This window comes from Paramormyrops kingsleyae, chromosome 11 (assembly GCF_048594095.1).
Source record: "Paramormyrops kingsleyae isolate MSU_618 chromosome 11, PKINGS_0.4, whole genome shotgun sequence".
Taxonomy (NCBI): Eukaryota; Metazoa; Chordata; class Actinopteri; order Osteoglossiformes; family Mormyridae; genus Paramormyrops; species Paramormyrops kingsleyae.
The window spans coordinates 21,085,422-21,107,504 of record NC_132807.1 but is presented as its reverse complement, the minus strand read 5'-3'; the positions used below and the strand labels follow the sequence as shown (position 1 = coordinate 21,107,504).

Here is a 22,083-nt window from a genome sequence, read left to right as displayed (position 1 = left end):
TACTGTAGCCAAAAATGTATATAATTGCGCATAAATGGGATCCACTAAGGAATCTGAATAAGGGAGTGTACAGTAAATCTGTCTTCAACTGCAAACAAATAAGGATAAAGCCTCGTAGAAGTATAGGTTGCACTTAGGAGCTGTTTCCACTTAACATTCAAGACGTGGGTTCCTTTGTGGCAGGTATGCATCAGCCGGTATGCTAGACACTAAACGGGCTTCGTCTTTTACGCATTAGCATCGGTTGTTTTATTTTACTTATGTTACAATTTGGACGTTTATTTAACTCTGAAAAAGCGGGGAAACTCGATTCCGGCGTTCAAGGGAATCTCCTTAAGTTCTGCCGAAAAGCAACAAGCAAACAAGGAAGTTTAGGGAACAATTAGAGTTTCGCTTTATTGCATTTGCAGCGGCGAGGATCCCAAGCGGGGGTCTGGGGAAGATGTGCGTTTTGTCCCAGTCTTTCCTCCAGAGCGCCCGGTCCCCTGGGAGGGCTCTGCCTCCATCCGCCCGCTCTGATTGGACGGCTCCCGAACGCACATTTAACCATTCAAGCTCTTATCCTGCACTGCCTGGGACCGTGTGACAGATGAGAAACTGCTTCCATCTGGAAACCCAAAAAAGGGGGACAGACTATACTTAGTCACCGACGGCAGAGCCGAGCCGCTTGCATTGCATTGCATTGCATTGCGATGAGCGTCATTTCGTTTCGGTGAGAAGGCAGCGAGGACGTGCGCTTTGCGGAGCGCTTGCAAAGCATCGATCGCTGGGGGAACTAATATTTTATTCTGCTATTCCAGTCTTGTCTTTCAGCACCTTGTCACCATCTGATTTTATTTTTATTCTTTTTAATTTTTTTTTTACTCAGCACCGGCATTATTCCACGTTTACTGCATAAACTCGCACTAAAGCAATATTGTACCTGGAGTGTTAATTCAAAGACTGGCAGTTTTGGATGTTCATCTCCATACCCTGACAGAAGTACGAGTTGTCGCATTCTCCAGTCGTTAATGGGACTTCTTATGGGGAGACGGTCGTGAGGGAACTGTGTCTGGCAGATTTGTTAAGGTAAGAGGTCATAAGATCTGGATATTTATTTATTTATTTGTTTGTTTATTTTTGGGAAACACGCACAATACTACTCCTCTGCATTTTTAAGCTTTTCTTGGCGCGACGAATAACTCATTTGAGTCGATTTGGACTTGAAAGCGGCATTTTGATATCTTGGCAAAATGAGACTTGTCTTTCTCGCTAACTCAGGGGGCTAGAGGACTACCCAGTCCTTTGGCAGCACGCAGGGAAACACATCCGAAGCATACTGATTACAGGCAGCGAGGATGCCCCGCGTTCGCACTGTTTAAGCGCTACATTTTGTAAGATCCTTATGTAACGAGAACGTATCTCACACGATACACACGTGTATAGTGACTTGCTCCATGTAATTATTATTATTATTATTCAATTATGTTTTTCCTGTTTGTTTGAAACTGGCATTTGCTCAAATATTCTGAGGACTGGTACTGTACAGAGTAAGATAAAGTAAGACATACCGGCATTCTATGTCAATTATTATTATTAACATTATTATTATTATTATTATTATTATTATTATTATTTCAAAACGGTTTCATTCTTTCAGTTTTATATTTTATTATAAAAACGACTTTTAACCAGCTACGATACTTAAAAATGTTATTTTAATTGTAGTATGTGTAAACATGAGCTGAAACTTGAAGGGTAATAACCATTCAGTTAAAACGTCACAAAAACCTAAGACTGGCGAACTGGATCCTGTGAAGGGGCACTGATCATTGTTATTCATACCGTGATTTCTCAAACTATTTTACAAAGAGGGTACTTAACTTAATCTTCTAGTTCGATATTTTGGTTACATTTTGGCAAGTTGATTGCATTTTCTTATTACTTTGGCTTGTGATTCTATTTGAATGAGTTTTGAATAGTTACTGGCCTCTTAGGAATGAAGGTTTTCATTAACTATGTTAAAAACTGTTCGCCTGAGAATTTCGGGAATTCGCAAACCTTGTGAAAGAAACTACTGTAGAGATATCCAAAGCTGCTCGAATGATTAACACATTTATTTCTGAATAAAATGAAATAAATCCGTCTTTAACCAATGATTTTTTTTGAATAATAAAACTGCTTATCCTATGTGACTCTGATACGAATAATAGATATCGATATATGACTAGATAGTATATATATAATTATTACTTTTTTCCTGCAAGACCCACCGTCAGCACTGCTTGGCGAAGGGAATAACCCTCATTTCCCATACCCTCCCCCCCCCCCATCTCCCCATCCCGTCCCTAAACCGAACGCGGAGGTCTTTAGCGCGGAATTACTGAAAGCCACCCCTGTTTCCATTTCTCTTCATCGCTGTAAAATATATAATTTCAGCGGAACATATAATAAACATATACTCCAGAGAACCTGCTACTGCGTCATTTTATTCCAGAGGGTTAGAATGATTAGAATGGTTGGTTCAGAATTGGTCAGTTTAGTTTTAGTTTTGAATTCATAAGGTGAACGATTTGTCCGACTGGCTCTTGCTACTGAAAATAGCTGATTTTTACCTAAATAGTTCTCTGCATTGACCAGGTCACTGCAGCGTGGCAGCACATCACAGGTAAGAGATTAAAATCGATTCATTTATATTTGTGACATAAGCGCACTGTATGATACTTCTATGCATGTGAAACAGACGCATACACATCTATTTTGAGCAGTTCCAATACGATTCTGTAGCAGCATGTTAAGCATTATTAATTAAACCGTCCCTTAATTTTTTTTTAGCACCCTGTTAAGTATAATAGAGCAAATACTTTCTTACCCTTATGCCGAACAGCACGGTGAATAGGAAGCCATTAAAATGTTTTAAAAATGGGAATGTTTGTGGGTTTTCAATAGAGGGCACTGTCGCTCTTTAATGCACTACGCCAGTTTGCACACAAGCTATCGTCTCCAAGGGGTACTCAGAATGATGAAGCGCCACCGCCGGTACAGCCCGCGGTCCCCAGGGACGCAGAATTCAATCTAGCTGCGGCGCAGGCTAATGCTGTGGCACTTTGTCAGGATTAACATCTTTCTAGTCAGTGGCTTCTGTTACCTTCAGTGTCACATTACCACCTTGGAGTGCTGAAGGGGGGCTAAAAATGAAGCTACTGTTTCCTGCCTGGCCCAGTACTACCCCAATCACATCGCGGTGGGTCGATGGAAGAGAAGACTCGATCATTTTCAACAAACTAATGCATTTGTTATGCTATCACTTGAGGGGATTTTGCCTCCTAAAAACAACAGTAAGACTGAGCTTTTGAGAGGTACATTAGTTTTTATAAAGCATAACTGTCAATAACATCCTGGTTCTCTGGACATAATTGTATATGTGATGTTCCAGATACATTGTGCTTCTGGTAGTTAGCTGGTACAATGATAGTTTTAATTCTCAGAGCACTGTGGAATCAGATCATTAAATCCCAGTACGCTTTAATATGCATGTCACAGTGTGCCATTCTGTTCCCTTTATGGATTTCCAAGACGTCGACAGATCTTTGTACACTTCCTAATAGGTGGTTATCAGGATTTAACACCTTTGCTTCTGTCACTTTTTTGGGATTTTTCTGTTGAATCTGCAAAATGGTTGGTTTATCTGAAAAAGATGACATTTACCAAGCTTCTACCAGCAGTAGTGATCTCTCTCTCTCTCTCTCTCTCTCTCTCTCTCTCTATATATATATATATATACATATATATATATATGTGTGTGTGTGTGTGTGTGTTATATGGGAAAAATCTTTAGTCAGTATTACTTGTCATCACTGTAAATCAGTGCTTAGCAATTATGGGCCTTAGTTTAATCTTGAAAATGTTCATTAGTATCATTGTCTGTGTGCTCTGTTATTGAATATTGGATACTCTTCAAGTAAATAAATCACATTTTTGTTTGCTCTTTCTATCTGTCGGAAAATTGGGTTTTGTTGAGGTGATGGTGTGCAGGTTCCTCGTGTCCCATACAGTATCCGTAAACAGTGGAGTGTCAGCTGAAATCCTGAATTGAGAGGCATGGTGAGATGGATCTAAACTCAGGGGCAAAACAGGGATTAGATAAGCTGAGTTTTAAAAAGAAGGAAGGAGTTCAAAACAGGTCATAAACAAATAAAGTTTATTTCGATGTTTCCGTGGAGGTACAAGTGGACATATCACTGTGTCGGAGGATGGCAGCGGGAGGTAAGGAGGCGGCTTTCGTTACTTCACTCAAAGTCATTAATAATAAGGTACTTGACTCCATACAAGGAGAATTATGCCTCTTTCAGTACAGAGCGGTCTTGTGGTGAGCTGATGAGGACTGATTTACTAATCGCAGTGTAGGCGTGTGAAAGAAACCGGTCATCTTCCGAAATGGTGGCAAGCAATAATGAAATTTACAGCATATGGAACTTTTATATGATACCTACTGGGGAGTTTCTGTGCGGCTTGCTGTAGTATCATGCCTTAAAAGTGGGCATCCTGAGATGTAGCCAGTTAAAAGCATCCTTCTTTAATCTCTGGTATGTACTGTTTGATGGTTGATGATACTCTGGAAGTCTGATGGTACATTGAATACCATCATGGCTGCTCATGAAAGGTGGATGGATTTGAAGACTTATGCTAAGAATAAAGTTACATTTTTCAATTACCAAGTATTCTCATTCAGTATAGCTACTAACAATTGAATCCATACAGCATAAGCAACAACAACAACAACAACAAAACAGCAACAACAATAATCATCATCATCATCATCAATGAGAGGCTAACATTTTTAATTCTGAGTTTCTATGTGAAAGTTAGCGATTAATATACACTTTTCATAAAATAACATAATCATAAAATCACGGTCAAAGCAAGTTATAAATGTTGTATACGACCTAATTGTCAGTTTTTAATTTGGTTTGAAATAGTTTTGCTCCATCCTTTTTTATATAAAAAAGAACCTTGTTATAAATGGTATCATTTTGTTCATAGTTATTTAATTAGTATCATTGCGGAATCCAGGGTGGCGTGGTGCCTCAGTGGATTGTTCCATTGTACGTTTGGGGTTTGAATCCTGCTTTTGCCCTGTGTGTGTGTGTGTGTGTGTGTGTGTGTGTGCGTGGACATTGCATGTTAGATGGGTTTCCTCCAGGTCTTCTGGTTTCTTCCTTCAGTCCAAACTCATGCACTCAGCTTAGCTGGCATATCAGGTTGTGGAGATGCCCTGTGATGGACTGGCACCCTGTCTAGGCTTTTCTCCTGCCTTGTGCACTATGCTGCCTGGCATAGGCTCCAGGCCTGGCTAATCGGGTGGAAGTCAGATGGAGAAGTTCATTCATTCATCAAACACCTTTATCCAAAGTGACTTACAGTAGAGGGAAGGTTTACATTTTTATGTCTGCTCCCTTTGATTATGCATTTGTTGTCTGTCTCGGATTTTATGTAAATAGTATACAGTTGTTTCAGTATAAATGCAATTCAATATAAGTGCAATTATACGAACACATTATGGTCACTTGATCCACAATACCGTTTAAACATGAATTTTAACAAATGCATAACTGATACACAAACCTTAGCACTGTGATTGCCACCCCCCTCTTTTTTGATCTCTGCACCAATAAATGACTTTGACTCATGACAAATGGAATTCATTGATTTGTCCTCAGCTTCAATTTCTTTGAATGGCTCGTTGGCCAAACCTCCTGCACTGAGCTGTACATGTACATATGCGCTGGCTTTCAGTCATCTACTCACTCTTATGCCTAATAAGGGATTTAAAAAAAAATAAATAAAAAATCTCTGGGTCACATAGCTTGCAATGTCATTTTTGATATTTTTGGACACACCGCATCACTGAAGTTGCTTTTCTTAGGTACATCTGTCCGTGTGTGGATATGAATGTCATTACCACAATTCGTTTGTTGTCCTTTGCTTTGCCTGAAAAGGCACATCTACAGTAACTCTGAGCCAGTAGAGTTTACATTAGTCACTCACCATTTTTAAAACTGAATGTGTTTCATCACTTACAGTGGTATATTTGAGGGGGAACAGCATTTTTTCTGTGGAATCAATGAAGTACTTTTATTAGCTCATTTATTTACCTTGAGATTTACTGGAAACAACACTGCCATGTGTAATCAGGAAAGTGTGTAGGCCCGTTCTCGTATCGGATTTCTTTAATTTTCAATAGTGGGATTTGAAACTGAACCAGGGTTCCCAGTATATGATGCTGACTTTGGTGGGAGTCTTTTAAATTTGTAATGTTTTCCATGCTGTCCTTGAAACAAGATTGCATGGGATTAAAAAATAAAGCGTAAAATACTTTTTTCAATTCAACATGGACTTAACGGAACAGTACTACAGTGATACATAGTAATTATTTTTAATGGTAAGAACTGGCATTTCCTGTCCAGGGTTTCTTGTGTCTCATGTTTCCTAGGATTAACCCCAATGACCCTGTATTGCATAGGTGGATATGGAAAAAAGTATAGATGGGTGGATGGATGTATGGATGAATGGATAGTTAAATTACAGCAGCATGCTTATAAATGATGGTGGCTTGAAAAGGCTAGCTAGTCTACATGGGGTGCCCGATCAGGTCCTGCATTTTTTTTTTTACTTTAGCAGAGTGAAAATTATTTAGTGCTTCTTTGTTGTTACCAAAATGTTATTGTGCTCACAGGCTGGTCAGTACCTCTTGGTGAGAAGCAATAGATTTATGTGCAATATCATGCATCATTAAATCACCCCACATCTGCAATTTACTTGAGCTGAAGTTCCCCACCCTCATCCTCCCAACTTTCCACCACCACAGACTGCCACCCCCAATAAAAAGCCAGAAAAAAGCAACAGGAAAAATAAATTGGTCTTTTAGAGCCCATCTCGTAAACCAGCCATTTGAATTACCCCCCTGCCGAATTCCACTGTAATTCTGACCAAACGCCGTTGGAAAATCAATGCTTACTATTATTCCAGCTCATAGATCATAACCAAGCTTCCTGAAACTTTTTTTTACCCTCAAAGTTTTTCTCTCTGAGCACATCTTCAAATCTTTGCTTTACGTTGGAAAAAAAGAAAATAAAACCTTAAAAAAATGCAATGATATATGTGGTTAGATTTAATATTTAACTGATTACTGAGAGCAAGTTAATGCAAGAAATTATCTAGCTAGATGATCATGTTTTCAATTGCTGAAAATAAATATTAATTATTGGACTGCACGCTGGTATTTGTTCTTAAAATTCTACAATATAATGAATGTACATAAGATGCTTTGAGTACCTATGCACATAAATGCTGATATATTAATTATTATTCATTAACACTCATTCGTGTTTACATAATCTGACACAGCTAGCCATTGTCACAGACTTTAGCGCGATTTTCTCCTTGTTGTGGGATACCCTTCTCATCAAAACTGTGTAAAAGGCAGATTTAGAAACATAATTGGGCAAACTGCACCTCCATTAGCTACAACCTGAGCAGAAAGATGTACCAAGCAGAGCTAAAGCTCAGGATCCCCAAGTAAGCAGCTCTTCAGAATCAAGATGAATATGATCCTGATTATGGACTGCTGTCTTGTCAGTTATTCAAGTACCACTGTCCCTACATTGGAAAAATCTGGCTTGTACATATCAGCAAAGTAGTGTAGTATTAGTTGAATTGACACTGATTAGCTATGCTTGTTTGGAATCCATTTTTTAAATCATTACATGCCTTATAGTACACAAACCTCTTAAAAGAGCTGTGCATGTGTTTCACCCAATTCCTACTTTGCCTTAATAGAGCTTTGAACTTCTCCTGAGTACCAATCTCACTGAAGGAGTCAGTGTAATATATATATAAAATCAGATATTAAGGTCCAGCGATTGATGCCACATGAAGTATATGGAAGGACTTGCAGATCAATAGATGTTCCATTTTTTGGTGGTCTTTTGCAGCATCTTCATAAACCTGCAGCCTTGCTACCTCTCAATATTTAATGTGGCCACAGGGTCCACGAGCCTTGAATTGAAGGAGAGGTCAAGAGCCACAAGCATCTCAGAATGTCAGGTGAGGCAGTAATGAAGAATCGTGAACCTCATCCATACGTCCGCCCACCTTGCCCGTCTCTCTCCTCTCTCTACGATGAGCATTAGCCGCCTCTTTGCTCTGTGCAACCCATAATGGAGAACCGACCCCCACTGCCCCGCCGGACAACAGGCATCGCCCTGTCAACTGGTATAAAAGCCACCTTAGCAAATGGATCCCTCTAGATAAACTACATATTTACAAAATTTTGCTGCGCTAGCTAATGCACTTGCATCAGATCTGAAGTGAAGCTGCGTCAGGGTCAGCCCTGGAGGTTCCACTTGTGAATGTACTCTGTACGTCTTTTAGACAACTCCAAAATACCTCAACGAAGGATTACAAGGATGTCCGGACCTGTTGATCCTCATGCGTACGCACACGTACGGTGCATATTATAGTAGGATGTCGTATGATGAATCGGCTTTCTCTTGAAACAGAAGAGGCAAAATTACCATCATTTAAAGCCCGAAGGGGCGTGAACGGGCGACAAACAGCGGTCACTTTATTCTCAATGCAGAGTAGGCAGGGGACACCCTGGGAGGCAGGGAAGCATTTTAAACAGCCTAAACAGGGGAGGAAAGTGATCCCACAGACCAAGGCCTTGTCAGAGCCTGGGCTCAAATTCTGGGTGGCGCATTATTTTCCATTTTTGCAGTCAATGCCGTAGGTAAGACTAGATGCTCTGATTGCTTGCATGGGTATAATAATGTGTACAATAGCAGCAAAAACCTGAGGATAAGGGTGTTTCAAGGATCTGTTTGTTTAACATCTGATAGTGTTTTTTACCCCTGAGACTGTCAGCTGACTCAGTATCACACTGTGTCTGTATCACGATTTAAATCTTTCAGCTTTGATGTAAATTTATAATTATCTGCAGGAGTGCAAGGTTTTGGTCTATGACTGGTTGAGGAATTCTGATTTTCACAATCCTCTGGTGATTTCACAACACTGAAATTATGAGTAACGTGTGAATGGAATAAAGTGCAACTTATTATTATTTTTGCGGGAGAGTGAGGTCATTTTAACAGGAAATCTAATGGCTCATTTGTGTCCTTTTCGTTGAATTATTCGGATTTGCACGTCCGTAAACCGAGTGTCCTTCAAGGGCAAAACAGGAAACAATGGCTGAAAAGAACAAGTCAACACACAGCTTACATATGAATGCGATTGTACTGGAACATCTGGCACTTCTCTCATATTGTTTCTTTTCTCTTTGACATGCAAATTCCAACAACACGACGGGCCTTAGAAGTGAGCAGAAAAAGCAGTGGAAAAATCCATTAGAACTGCATTTTGTTCCTGTATGCTAAACCAGATTTGTTCTGGAATGTTTCATTATTATTATTATTATTATTATTATTTCATTATGGCATTACATGGCTTTTTCTTTGTTAGCTTTTCCAGATGAACCAATATTGATGAGATATGCTTAGTGCCACCCTCCAAAATCTTTGGAAATTGTAGAATGAGTTATTCTATTCCCATTATATTGGTTTGGCTAATGGCAGAGTTTCTTGGGCGACAAAAGCATACATTTGTAAATGAGGGAGATAAACCTTTGAGCAGACAAGGATCGTTTTGTCCAACACAGGAATTCTATTGTCCGCTGTTTTGCTTGTGAAGTGCCCGGGTTAGCCATGATGTGCACCAATGCTACAATGGGCCTTTCATCCATGAATCTAAGATGCTGTGAGATCCCCCCCTCACCTCTTTTCATAGCTCCTAATCTCTTTATCAACAAGAAACAATGGGGATTCAGTCCGGCTCGGCTTCTGCTCAGCATTTTAGGCTCGAAGGGCTTCCCGGTCGTGTGTGACCATGGGCTATCCCGCTGTCAACATGCAAGATTCTTTTTTTTTTTTTAGGAACGTTCAGGCTGTCAGTTCCCATTGCAATCCTTGCTGAAAGACAACTAGTGAGTAAAACAAGAGGGAACGGGTGACTGGCGACGGAGGTTTTTTTTGTAAAAAAAAAATGAAGAAGAAATAGATATAAACTGCTTGCGATTTTCCCCTTGCATCTATTACAGCCTGCTTCAGTGAGTGAGAAGACCAGCCGTGCATCAGTGAATCCATTCACACAGCTGAAGTAGCCACCTATTAAAACCTGCTTGCTGTACGCGGCATTGTTAGGATCCATTTGGATTCCTGCACCTGTGCCGTTTCCCTCGCGGTAAAAGCAATGAAAGTGCTTTTTCCATTGCTGGACAAATGGGTGGTTTCCTCCATGTACATCTGAAAGTGGCATTAAGGTATCATGCATTTACTTGAAAGATCCAGCGCCGATTCCGAAGTTAATTTCCATTCCCGTAAGCTCTTACCGGCTCTTCAAGTATTGTGCGCTGTTGGACACATTGTAAGGGCTCCAGATGCGAAATACTTGTTAGGGCAAAAAGAATGTAAAAAGAACAATAACTAGTAGTCTAGTAGTTAGAATAATCATAAAGTAAAATTCAATTAAATTACTTAGGTTAGAGGTTAGAGCGTTAAAGGTTGAGGCGTTTCCCTGCAAATCAGTCTATAATGGCCCCCTGCTCACAGATGTCGTGGTCCGTGAGGAACAGCCGGAGTGTCGTTAAAAAAACAAAGTTCCCTTCCTTTATTATGTTGGTATTGCTGTAACAGTGCAAATTGGGGAACAAAGGAGCCACAAATGGAGACAATGCGAAGGGTTAAAGATCCATGTTTTCCTGACAAAGCCACTGGCCAGATTTGGGGTGCTTTAAGGAAGGGGGGGGTCATTAACATGACAGTCTGGTGGGACACAGCTTGCCCCTTCTGATACTGCCTCAGACCACCCCGTCAGGTACTGAGAAGATCAGAGGAGAAATAAGGACAAGCATCCGTTTACTGTCATGCTAAAAGGCTGCTCTCTTCATGCGCTTCTGAAAGGCTTCCCCTTCCTGTAATGCTTTATCCCACTCTGCCATTATTCTTCTAGATGGAGATCTCCAGCCCCCACCCCAACCCCCCCACTGCGGAAGTCCAGATACGTTAGCATTGACCTGACATGAGTTGTGATTAAGCTCTTTTGCATTGAAACTCCATAACTAGCCCAAGAAAATAGGATTGTTTCTGTGTACTGGTACCTGCATCTGGAATAATGTTTTTAATTGCCTGATAATTTACTTAAACATATACATATTCAATAAACAATATTTTGTTTTCTCATTTTAAAGCAATTATCATAGTAAACGATCTTCTAAAACACTTTCTTGATTAGATCCCTTCACAGAACAGAACTGACAGTAACACTGCATTTATCCCAGGAAAGTTCTGGAATTCTGTCTGCAGCTTATCCAAGGATAGCGAAAGACAATTTCGGCAGGACAACTTGTTTCATGCCTGATCTGAAACTACCTGCTGGGTCAAGCATTTCAAAGAGAGAGCCACCATATATTATTAAGCAGTTTCTGGCCTACCATCGGTTAGCTAAACTATCGCCTCCAAAGCACTTTCTGAGTAAGCAAATGACCAGACAGGCCCGTACGCTCATTAAACGATTGATCGTGGTGTGCTCATGCACCATATCGCTAGATCTCTGTTAGGCAGAAAGGCTGACATGTCGAGGGCCGTTGTCCTTGGAGACTGAACTTTTCTGATCCTCAATTTGGGCGAGGTATGTAGGTATGTTACCTCGGAGATGACAAAATTAGGTTTTTGACAGGGTAATATAGTTTTGTAAATTAGACCCCTGAAAATTGTTCGCCGTGTATTCCAATAGGGCACAAGGCAGGGGGACACCCAAAATGGAACGCTAGTCTATCACAAGGCACACAGTAGGTAATTTAAAGGTGCCAGTTCACCTAATTACATGTTTTTGGACTGCGAGAGGAACCGGGAGGACCAGGCCGGAGCACACAAGGTAGTAGAAGTATATTTGTATAAACCCGGCTCCGTTAGTAGTGATGTTAGATACTTGTTCTATAGTAAATAATGGTACTATTCTTATAGATGTACTGGTAATACTTCTAAGTTCACCAAACATTTTTAAATGACTGCTTCGTGGGAGTGCCACATCGTTAGAGTTTGTGCTCCATGTGTTCTTTCGCCTGTTTTCTGCTCGCAGAGTCCCAGGGCCAGGCTACCTGCATTCAGATAACCATTCCCTTGGCACTGTCTCTGTAAAATGGGTCTCAGGTGCATTGCCCAAGATAAGAGGACCCGGAGCTTGTGTGCGCCGTGAATGTAATGGCGCCTGCAGAAGGACAGCCAGGGAACAGGCACACGGCGCGATGACACGAGGAGATACGCGTTACTTATTCGCTATGCGGGAGTCAAGCTGGAGCAGGTGCAAGGGTTCAAATGGCGGAGCTGACCCATGACTCAACACTGAGCAAGGTTCGCTGAGTCCGGCTGGTTGTATTGAGCAGGCCTGTCCTAAGGGGTGACGCTGGCCAGCTGTGTAGAACGATGAAGGCTTTTATGGATTTTAAGGCCCGGTTTATGGATAAAAAGCCTCAACAGGAAAGCTTTGGGCAAAAGCCAGGAGAATGAAATGATTCTTTTGGATGTTGTTCAAATTGACTTGGCGGAAGCCTTTATCAAGTGTGACCTACCTGTTCCACATGGCAGAGCCCCTCTTGTGGACTTTTAATCTAAGTTGTCTCAGCTGTCTGCTTATAAATCGCCGTACATGCATAATTATTCCAGGTTCGTCTCCCTGAGGGCCAAGTTGTGGTTCTGGTGCCTCTGTGGTACGGTAGACCGCTCACAGTGCAGGGTAACTCTCTACCGCACGTGGCGCTAATGGAAGGCTGGCCTTGTTATTTATCACCAGCTCTTGGACTGAAAGCAATTCAGCACATACAGACTCTTTGAATGGGTGGGTGGTGGAGAGAGGTGCAGAAAGAGCCAGACAGAAAAATAGAGTGTGATAGAGAGAAAGAGAGAGAGATAATCTAAGCTATCTGAATGCATTGGAAAGTCATTAAGAAATGAGACTGGGTATTCAGCTGAGAATACTGAAACAGATTTGCGGTGGCAGACTGTGTGTCGCTCATGGAAACTTGTCTCGCACACACACACATGCACACACGCACGCACACACACACAAAGACACGCAGACACATCATCAAAGCCTGGCAAAAGCACCTGCACCAATGCCTCCCGTATCTCGATAGGGTTCAATGGAGCAGTTCTCTGAAACCAGAGAATCGGTGAAAGATTCTGCGTCCCAAACCCTTTAATAGGCTTTTGCTGTGATGGAGTATTTTCCATAGTCCGGCTCCTGACATATGGAAAACCCAACATGTCATCCTGCTATTTATTTAAAATACAAAACAGATCCACTGCATATGAAGACACGAAGCATTGATACTGCAGCTCCGTCCTGCTTTCCATACTAAAGATATTTGAACATTTAATTTCAAAGTAAAATTAATTATAGTTTCAAGGATACACTAATCACTCCTGGCTGTGGGGGGAGGAACACAGACACACTGTCCAGTGTCTTATTCTGTTCCTGTCTGTTCAATGTGTGGTGAGACATAATGGTGGATGATGTCTTATGGGAATGAAGAAATGGTCTTTTTTGAGATGAGTCTTTCCTTGCACTGCAGTTGCCTTACAGTTAAATGCAAAACTATGGGGGCAACGTGTGGCCCTGGGTTGGATGCTGCTTTTGTGATCCGAAGGTCACTGATTTAATCCCAGGGTTGACAGTGGGATTTCACTATTGTGCCCTTGAGCAAGGCCCTTAACCCCCAATTGCTCCAGGGACAGAGTGGCCAAGCATGTAATTAAAATTATCTTTACTGGTTTCAGGGGAAAATTTCTCAAAAAATATTGCTTTTGATAAAAGTGTATGCCAAGTAAATAAAATGCAGAAGTGTTTAAAACTTTGGACAAAAACTTCAGTGTAATTCACACGAGTGAATAAAAAGGTTTGTTGAGCACTGGTTAATCAGAATTGAACAGCTGAATACGAACTGACAAGTTTCACTTTAAGCTACCATTGTGTCCAACATTTTCACATATTTAATTTGTAAACGGGCTAGCTTGATTTATCTCAACTTTGAGTGAGGATAATTAACTTTCTGTGAGTTCAATTCCAAGGCTTTTGCCAATGAGGCGAACACAAGATGCACATGTGTCGTCTTGCACTGCGACCAAGAGAAGAATCTGCAGCAGAAGGGAACTCGTGGTAAAGAAAGTGACAATGAGTTAGTGAGCGATGGAGAGTGTGAGAATGGAGAGAGAGCGTCGGAAAGTGTCCTATCACGTTGGAGCTAGCATATTGGAACCAATCAACAGATAGAGTTATAGGGCAAATTGATGGTAGTACTTATGACATTTAAAATGACAGATCGGGTCATTAGCCGCACGCGGAGGGAAAACTACAACTGTGGCTCCATCATTTGGATGGGTGCGAGGGGGGGGGCAGGGGAGGCAAAGATGGGCTTTGATGCTTACAATTAATTAACAATGCAACAACAGCAAGGGAAAAGGATGGAGAACACGGCCTGCGGTTTGTGTAATCAGCACCCTTCTTGGTCATCTGCACCACCGACTCGCTGTGCCTGTCGAGAAAATCCCCCATCAAAGCTTCATTTATCGAAGACTCAGCCTTATCGATTCCGCTCTCAGCTTCGGCTTGTCGTCAGACCCCAGGTCTGGTCAAATGATGAGTGTCGAATAAGATGAGGCCGGGGGCTTAATCAACACCCAGTGCAAGAGAGCGAAACGACGCTGGAGCCGGCCTTGAAGAAGTAGGCAGAGGTGCCGCTTTTAATCTGCACCTCCGTTCTCACATCTGGGCTCGGTGACATGGCGAAGTCACTGCTGTTTGACTGTGAAGATCAGCCCTAATTGAACGGCTCCAGCGTAGCCTCTGCCGCTGACTCGTGTCACTCGATATTCGTCTGAGGTTTTCTGATGCCGGTCGGCAATGGGCTGCCTCTTATCAAGCGCGACACTCGTTGTGACAGCGGGTCACATCCAATGTGGGGGTAGTGTGTGGCTCAGTGGGCTAGGATACCACACCTACGGGCAGGAGGTCGCCCGCTTGAATCCTGCGACTGCCAGAGTGATTTCGCCACTGGGCCCTTGGGCGTGGCCCTTAGCCCCCAGGTGCTCCTGTGACTGTCTGACCCTGCTTTTTCAAAACAGGAAAAAAAACAAAACATGTTCTGCTTTGGATAAAAGCAACTGCCACATAAATACAATAACAATTTGCAAAGACAAGAAGTACTGTAGCTACTCCATAAAACGAACAATACCTCACTGCTCAGCTTTACCTCACAATTCCAACATCGATGAGCATCGACGCGTTCATGTTAATTATGCGCTTGTCGTATATTGACTTTAAAATTGAACACGGCAGAGTTAAAGATTAGGAGTATGTTTAGCTCATTAAAAGATGAGGATAGGGCACTGGGCACCACCTTGCCAAACAGGCGTCCCTAATACCAAATGTTATTATATATTACACAGGTATCTAAATGTGGCTTTTAGAAAGCACAAGAATAACCATGTAGAGTAATATCTAACTTACTAATGTTATACTATTATATATTTTAATAATAAATAATATTGGCAATAAAATGTATTAAATACCAATAAATTGAACAAAATTTTTTGCAGAGAGAACTTGAGGTAAAAAAAATTAAAAGCAAATTGCATCTTTTTTTTTGTATTTTAATAATTTGATGAACATTAATTTTTGTTCTTCTGATTTGTAGGTTGTTTCTTGTCAGAAACAAATCAGAGGATATTTGACACTCACACCACCAGGGCTAAATGCATGTTGAAAGCCTATTGAATTACCCTAAGTAGCAGGTTTTCAAACAGGTAATACGATGCACTTAGAACTTCTCCTTCAAAATAAATCGCAGTCAAGAATCCAGAGTGGAGTGATTTAATTTTGGAGTGAGTTGGGCGAACATCAACACCAAAGGGGCCATGACCCTCTCCTGCAGAAATAAAGGACGTTCTTTCTGTAGTATAACTCATAATCTGCCAAATACATATTCAAGAGCTAATCCATAAACATCACCATGCGAAGGAATGAGTGTTTGGAATATCAATGTAGCTAAATGAAGTCAGATTTAGGAGAGAAGATTTCCTAACTGCTGTCCTCCCTCCAACCAAATTTATTACCCGCGCAATCATACTCTGCCACTTGCCTTGCTGTTATTACATATTCGTACTCACTCACCTTGGATGGGTAATCTCCTCAGTGACAACGAGGAAAAATGCTGAGTATCTTTGATAAGGAGAAGAAAAGAGGGGAAAGAAGCCCATTACTTTGTGCGCACCTTCTTCTAAGATTAATCTAAAAAAGATGCTTAGCTACTGAAAATCCGATCCGCCTTTCATTTTCTTCTTCTACCATATAATACGCTAAATATTCTTTACAGAGAGTGGAAAATGGTAAAAAAGGAAGAGTGAAAGGGAGACGGAAAGAACAAACTGGAATGTTTTAACTTATTCTTTAAACACCCTAATTTTTAAGATACAGCGCATGGAGATAGTGTCCCTGCTGAATGGAGTGCAGAGTGATCAGTGTTCGTCAAGTCGGACTTTCACATACAAGCCCCTCTCTGACCTTTCCTTGCAAACTTTCTCCGGGGCGATAATAGCTTTTTTTTTCTAGCGGTGTTTTTTTTTTGTGGGGGGTGGGGGGTGTTGGTTTCTTAGCTGCTCTCCCCCATGAATATTGCACAAACAGAGGAATGGCCCCAAAATCCCTTTTAGCACAGTGTTGGTGACGCCGTAAATGTCAGGATCACTGCTTAGACGGCTGCTGCCGTCTGCTTGGGCACGATCGTCACTGAAAGATTACCACAAAGTTAAATTTATGGGGGAAAAAAAAATTAGAAGATGCAAACTTGTTTTCTTTTAAAAAAAAAAGAAAAACTTGGACATGTGAAAGATGTGAGAGCTAAGCTGTGGTTCCAAAGACATGAAAAATAAATATCAAATAGGAATAAAAAATACAAGCTTGCTGCCTGAAATTTAATATTTCTCATCTTTCTGGCTTGCCAAAAAAAAACCCTTTTGATAAGTCAGAGTCGGCCTTGACATTGGCAGGGTTGCTGCTGGTTTTCCATGCTGGTGTCCGCTTTAAGCAGGCGGTGCGTATTTGTGGGTAGGCCCAGCCGAACGCCCCCGGAGGACGATGATGGCAGCTCCCCTGTGCGGTGGATCTGTCATCGGCGTGATTTAATTAGAACTTTCCTGGCCACAAGTTCAGGACAGGAACGCAGCGGCCTTGGTTCTATTGCCCGGTGCCACTCAGCTGTGACCTGCATATTCATCTTGTGAGCTGGGATTAACCTATCAATCCTTATTTATACATTCTCTATGTAAACGGCTTGGCTGGGGGGGGGGGGGGGTGCTTTCTCCTTCTTCTACGTTCTACTTCGAAATACTTCTTCTTAGATGTGTTTGTTGAGCTTAAATACTGAAAATCATCTACGGACAGCAGCTCCCGGGTGCTTTACTGGACACTTAATACTGTATTCTGTAGAGTAATGAGGCCCCGTTTCAGTGTGAACCCTTGATGGTGGTCTGAAGATGCCTCCTCTGTGTACATCTTCCCTCTCAGTCCGCCTGCAGTCTCTAGATACACTGTTTAATCAAACAAAAGCTGGTGCATTAGAACCCAAACATTAATCTAGGTCCCTAGCATAGTAATTACTGAGATAATTACCTTTGTTACCTCTCTGCCAGCCTTTAACCTTCTGATTTTTGTTATCCCTATGCACAGAGTCTACAAGGGGCAAATATGGAAAAGGAAATACATACAGCTTTGCTGCAGCAGAATTATTATGTATATTTCTGCCTTATGAAATTCCGGCATTGAATTTTAAATAGCAAAATTTTTTGTTATTAGGATCCTATGGGAGGGGATGTGCAGACAGTAGCACCTGATATCACTGCACTGTTGGGTTAAACGCCACTCCCACTCCATGTGAATGTGAGTTCACAAGTTCTCCTTGTGATTTATGATATGATACTTTGGTTTCCTTCCTCTGTCCTATGGCACGCCGGCAAGCAAACTGGTGTCTCAATATCGTGTGTGGGTTCCCTGCAATAGACTAGCATGCCATCTAGGGTGTTCGCCTATGTCACAAATGGCGATATCATGGAGCATATGGAGCTATCGGCCATGTTGGTACCTAGTAGGTTTCAGGGTGGCACCATAGTAGATATCATAATGTTTTTTATTACTTAGATATGCTTGCTCAGAATATATAGGTGCATGTGAGTGTGTTATTTGATATGCTGCTGAGACTTTGCATAAATGGATTTACTATTAGGATTGACTAATATAGTATTTAATTTTGGGAGGGTGTTAAGCTTTAATTTATTTTAGGTGGTTATGAGCCAAATGTTATCTAAGCAAGCAAATATGTGAAGAAAAAGCAATAGACCTCATGGATGAGTGGCTGCAAACAGCAAGAGGGAAATTAAAAGACTTTAGCAACAGGAGTTGTGAACGTAATTGCGGAGATCCGATGCCCAGGCACGCCAAATGCACGCCCAGGGAAAACTCGTGGAACTCCTGCAGAGGGCTTCCCAGCCGAGGGTCCCCTGGTGTTTACCAGACAGAGCGATTCGCCCTGGATGGTGCTCGGCGAACGACTCAGGCGTGAAAGCGTGAATTCCTCATTTAAATCAATTACTGCCTGGGGAATAGACAGAGATGGGCACGTGCGAGTTTGGTGTGACAACCAACTGAGGCCAAGACGTCATCAGAGCATCTGCGTGTTCTTGTTAACCTTATTTGGACAGCAGAAGGTCACATGGTCAATAGACTATCATACAAACATGTGCACAAGGATGTAGACATTAAATGAAAGAATATATTAACACCCGGAAAGTAAAGAATGCCATGCTAAGGGCCCTCTGTATTTTACAGAAGTTTTTATTTTTTATTATTATTTTTTTTTTACATGCATGCATATAAGTCCGTTGAGCCTGTAGCCTCTGCCGTAGGTTCCGGGCCCCTGCGACCTTGAAGGGCACAAGTGGGTACAGAAACTGTATGGATGGGCATATGAGTCAAGTTTTTGACTGGCGTAAGTAATCCAATGAAATTTTACACAAATCAGATTTACCTTCTACTATTTAGGATGCTTTGGGAAAAAAAAACACAAGCTAAACATATTCTAGTATTACATACTAAAGAACACATATTCAATAAATGAAAAGTGCGAAGTGTATATTTTTCGTACAGGCACATGTCTCCTTTTTGTTTTTGCTCTCGCGTAAACTGAATGAATCTCGATATCTTTTGCCTAAGTCCGAATACACGTAAGTCGGTTTTACGTACGTTGAGAGCTGCCAGTGACTGGCATGTGATTAGGGGAACTGGCGACTCTCAGTGTGAGACTGAGGGGGCGTGAGTGTTTGCTTTGCCGGCGATAGCGTTCCCCTGCCTCATGCCCTGAACTTTGTGGGATCACCATGACCCTGTAGTAGATAAGCACTTATGAAAGATGGAGAGATAATAAGCTGGGCAATATATCATTTAATATTACATGAGTTGCTGTGACATCTGTATGAATTATACAGAAAATAAATGTGGTCATTTGTTCCAAATAGGACACAGTACCCTGCATAAATCATAAGTCAATTTTGAAAACATGGAGCTATAATGCATAAAATTTGTAAAGGAGCAAATACTCAGTTTTAGTTTCAACAGTAAAGAGAGAGAACGAAATCACAACAGGTCTTCAAACTACCTTTGTGCCTTATTAATGTGAACTGTGACATTATGTACTTACAGTACAGGTTAGTTTGCATCTTGTCTGGTTCAGAGGCTTTAGCGCGCTATGGTCTGTGACATGCCTTTTCTCAGTACTGACAAAACCACATTTCATCAGTCACAGAGAAGATGAAGGGGAAGGCAGAAAAAGCTTTATAATGGCTGCTCATTAAAGCGAAATGACTTAGCTGTGGAATATCCTAACAAGTGATGAGCTTGTCTGCTGCTCAGTTCAAAGACTTGGAGGCCGAAGCAGGCCATTTTATGTTCTTTTAACCCCAGTATTATTACCAGGTCTACAAAGGAGCAGCAGAGAGTCTCGAATAAAATGATTTGTTCTTGTTATTTTGTCCGATACGTTCTGGGGACTGTGAGCAACTTCCGAGGGATATTATAAAGTGTTCAGAATCGCTTCATAAATGTCAATGGATAGGTGGCAGAGAGGCGAAACAGAATGATGACGATGGAACTATTTGGGTTATAAAGCGCATTAATAATGAATTTAAAATGGAGAATCCACCTCCTGGACGTCTTCAGGTGTTTGGAAATCAAACATCATGTGGATTGTTCCTGGCATACCTCTCCTCTGTTAACGAAGAGGGGTAACTTTTCATTTCCGACGTAGACAGTGAAGATATTTAACTTTCACACATTTCTGAAGCTTATCATTGCTGCGTGAGAGGTCATGGGAGCCACTCATAATGTTATTTTACACACACACACACATATATATATATATATATATGTATGTGTATTTTCTTGCATGAAGCACAAGACGCAGCCTTTGAAAATGGAAAAGCATTAATTTTAATCGACTCCCATTAACACAGAGGCCAACGGGGCAAAATGATTTTCATTCATGCCTAATTCCAGACTAATTTAGCAATATGAGAAAAAAGCAATAAATAGACTGTGAGAGATAGTGATAGAGTAGTTAAACAATAGGGCACAGGGCAGAAGAGCTGGGTCAACTCATGCAACATGTAGACCACCCTAGGCTGACCCTTTGACCATAAGCCCTTCAGCCACATAAATTACACTGAAATGGTGACATTAATTGAGGGTGTGACCCTATTCAATGTGTGATGTATGCTGTTGCTGCTTCAGGTTTAACCAAAGGGCACAATAGCTGGTTAAAGGCTCAAGGCACCAGTAAAGCACCAACCATTTTCAGTAGCTGCTTATCGGTTTGATGCACAGAAATGGCTTTGTCTCGCTACTATGTTTGCCACAGTAAAAAAAGAAGAAAAACATCCCTTTAATCAAAACGCTTGGCCTTGTATGGCTGGGGTTTTAACTGCAGGCGGGAAAAGCAGTTGTTCTTCACTGCTGATTACTTTCACTGCGTTTTTACGCAAAAAAGTGTTTATATAAAAGTGTTTATTTATATATATATATATGTGTGTGTGATTCCCTCTGCCCCAGGGCTAAAGCTTGTTCAATGTTTCATTGAAAAACGAACATGCGATAAATAAAACCTGAAGAATTTCTTTAAAAGTTCCCTGAGGTCCTGGTGCATAGAACTTCGCTATATTTTAATTAATTTACTCATTTAATTCGCGTAACACCTTCATTTTGCAACTGTAAGTACTTTACTGCCTTAATATATGAATATAAATGCAAGGACGGAAAAATGAATAAGCCTGTATGGGTAAAAAATGATGTACAGGAAGCATTTTTCCATTAGCATACATTCAATAGCTGGTAATGTGTCTAAAGACTGTATTTAAAAGCACATTCATAATAAGAAGAGCTTTGCGGATAGCAGAGCTCTAACAGGAAGCCGTGGTCAGACTGTCTCTAGTGGTCATCAGTCTGTTTGGCAACAGATGGGCAGGACATGTCAGTTATCTTGACAGCTAGCTGAGCTCTGCCTACCTCGAGTTGAGGTGTCAAAATCGTCAGCGCCGGTAGCAACAAGATGACCAGGCGTTTTAAAGAGCAGCATTCTGTTCTGCGGTTTTCATGATTGCTTTTCCTCCTGTGGAAACAAGCAGAGGGCTGAGCGATTTTCTCCAAAATGTGTCAGTATGTTTTTACAAAAGCATCACAATCATTATAAAGCCTTAAAGCTGGTGGTGTTACGAAAACATCTTGAAGCAAAAATGTTGTTTTCTTATGGCTAAACTGTTGTTTTTTTTTATTGTAGAAATCACTGTAAAATGTTGTATGTTTAATTGGAATAAACTGATCATTCTGGGTAAGGTTTTGAGGGCAAAATATTGGGAAAAATATGCTGTAATGGACTGGCATCCCATCGAAGGG

The 22,083-nt window shown here is 41.2% G+C and overlaps 1 protein-coding gene across 1 annotated transcript in view; it reads left to right on the top strand.

Moving 5' to 3' along the window:
• The first annotated feature begins 574 nt into the window (after positions 1-574).
• The window catches only part of cdh11 (cadherin 11, type 2, OB-cadherin (osteoblast)), a 48,540-nt gene continuing 27,031 nt past the window's right edge, over positions 575-22,083 (top strand). Inside the window, exon 1 of the mRNA XM_023790827.2 lies at positions 575-1,068. The gene's annotated coding sequence lies outside the window, so the exon portion shown is untranslated. The remainder of the gene's footprint in view (positions 1,069-22,083) is intronic.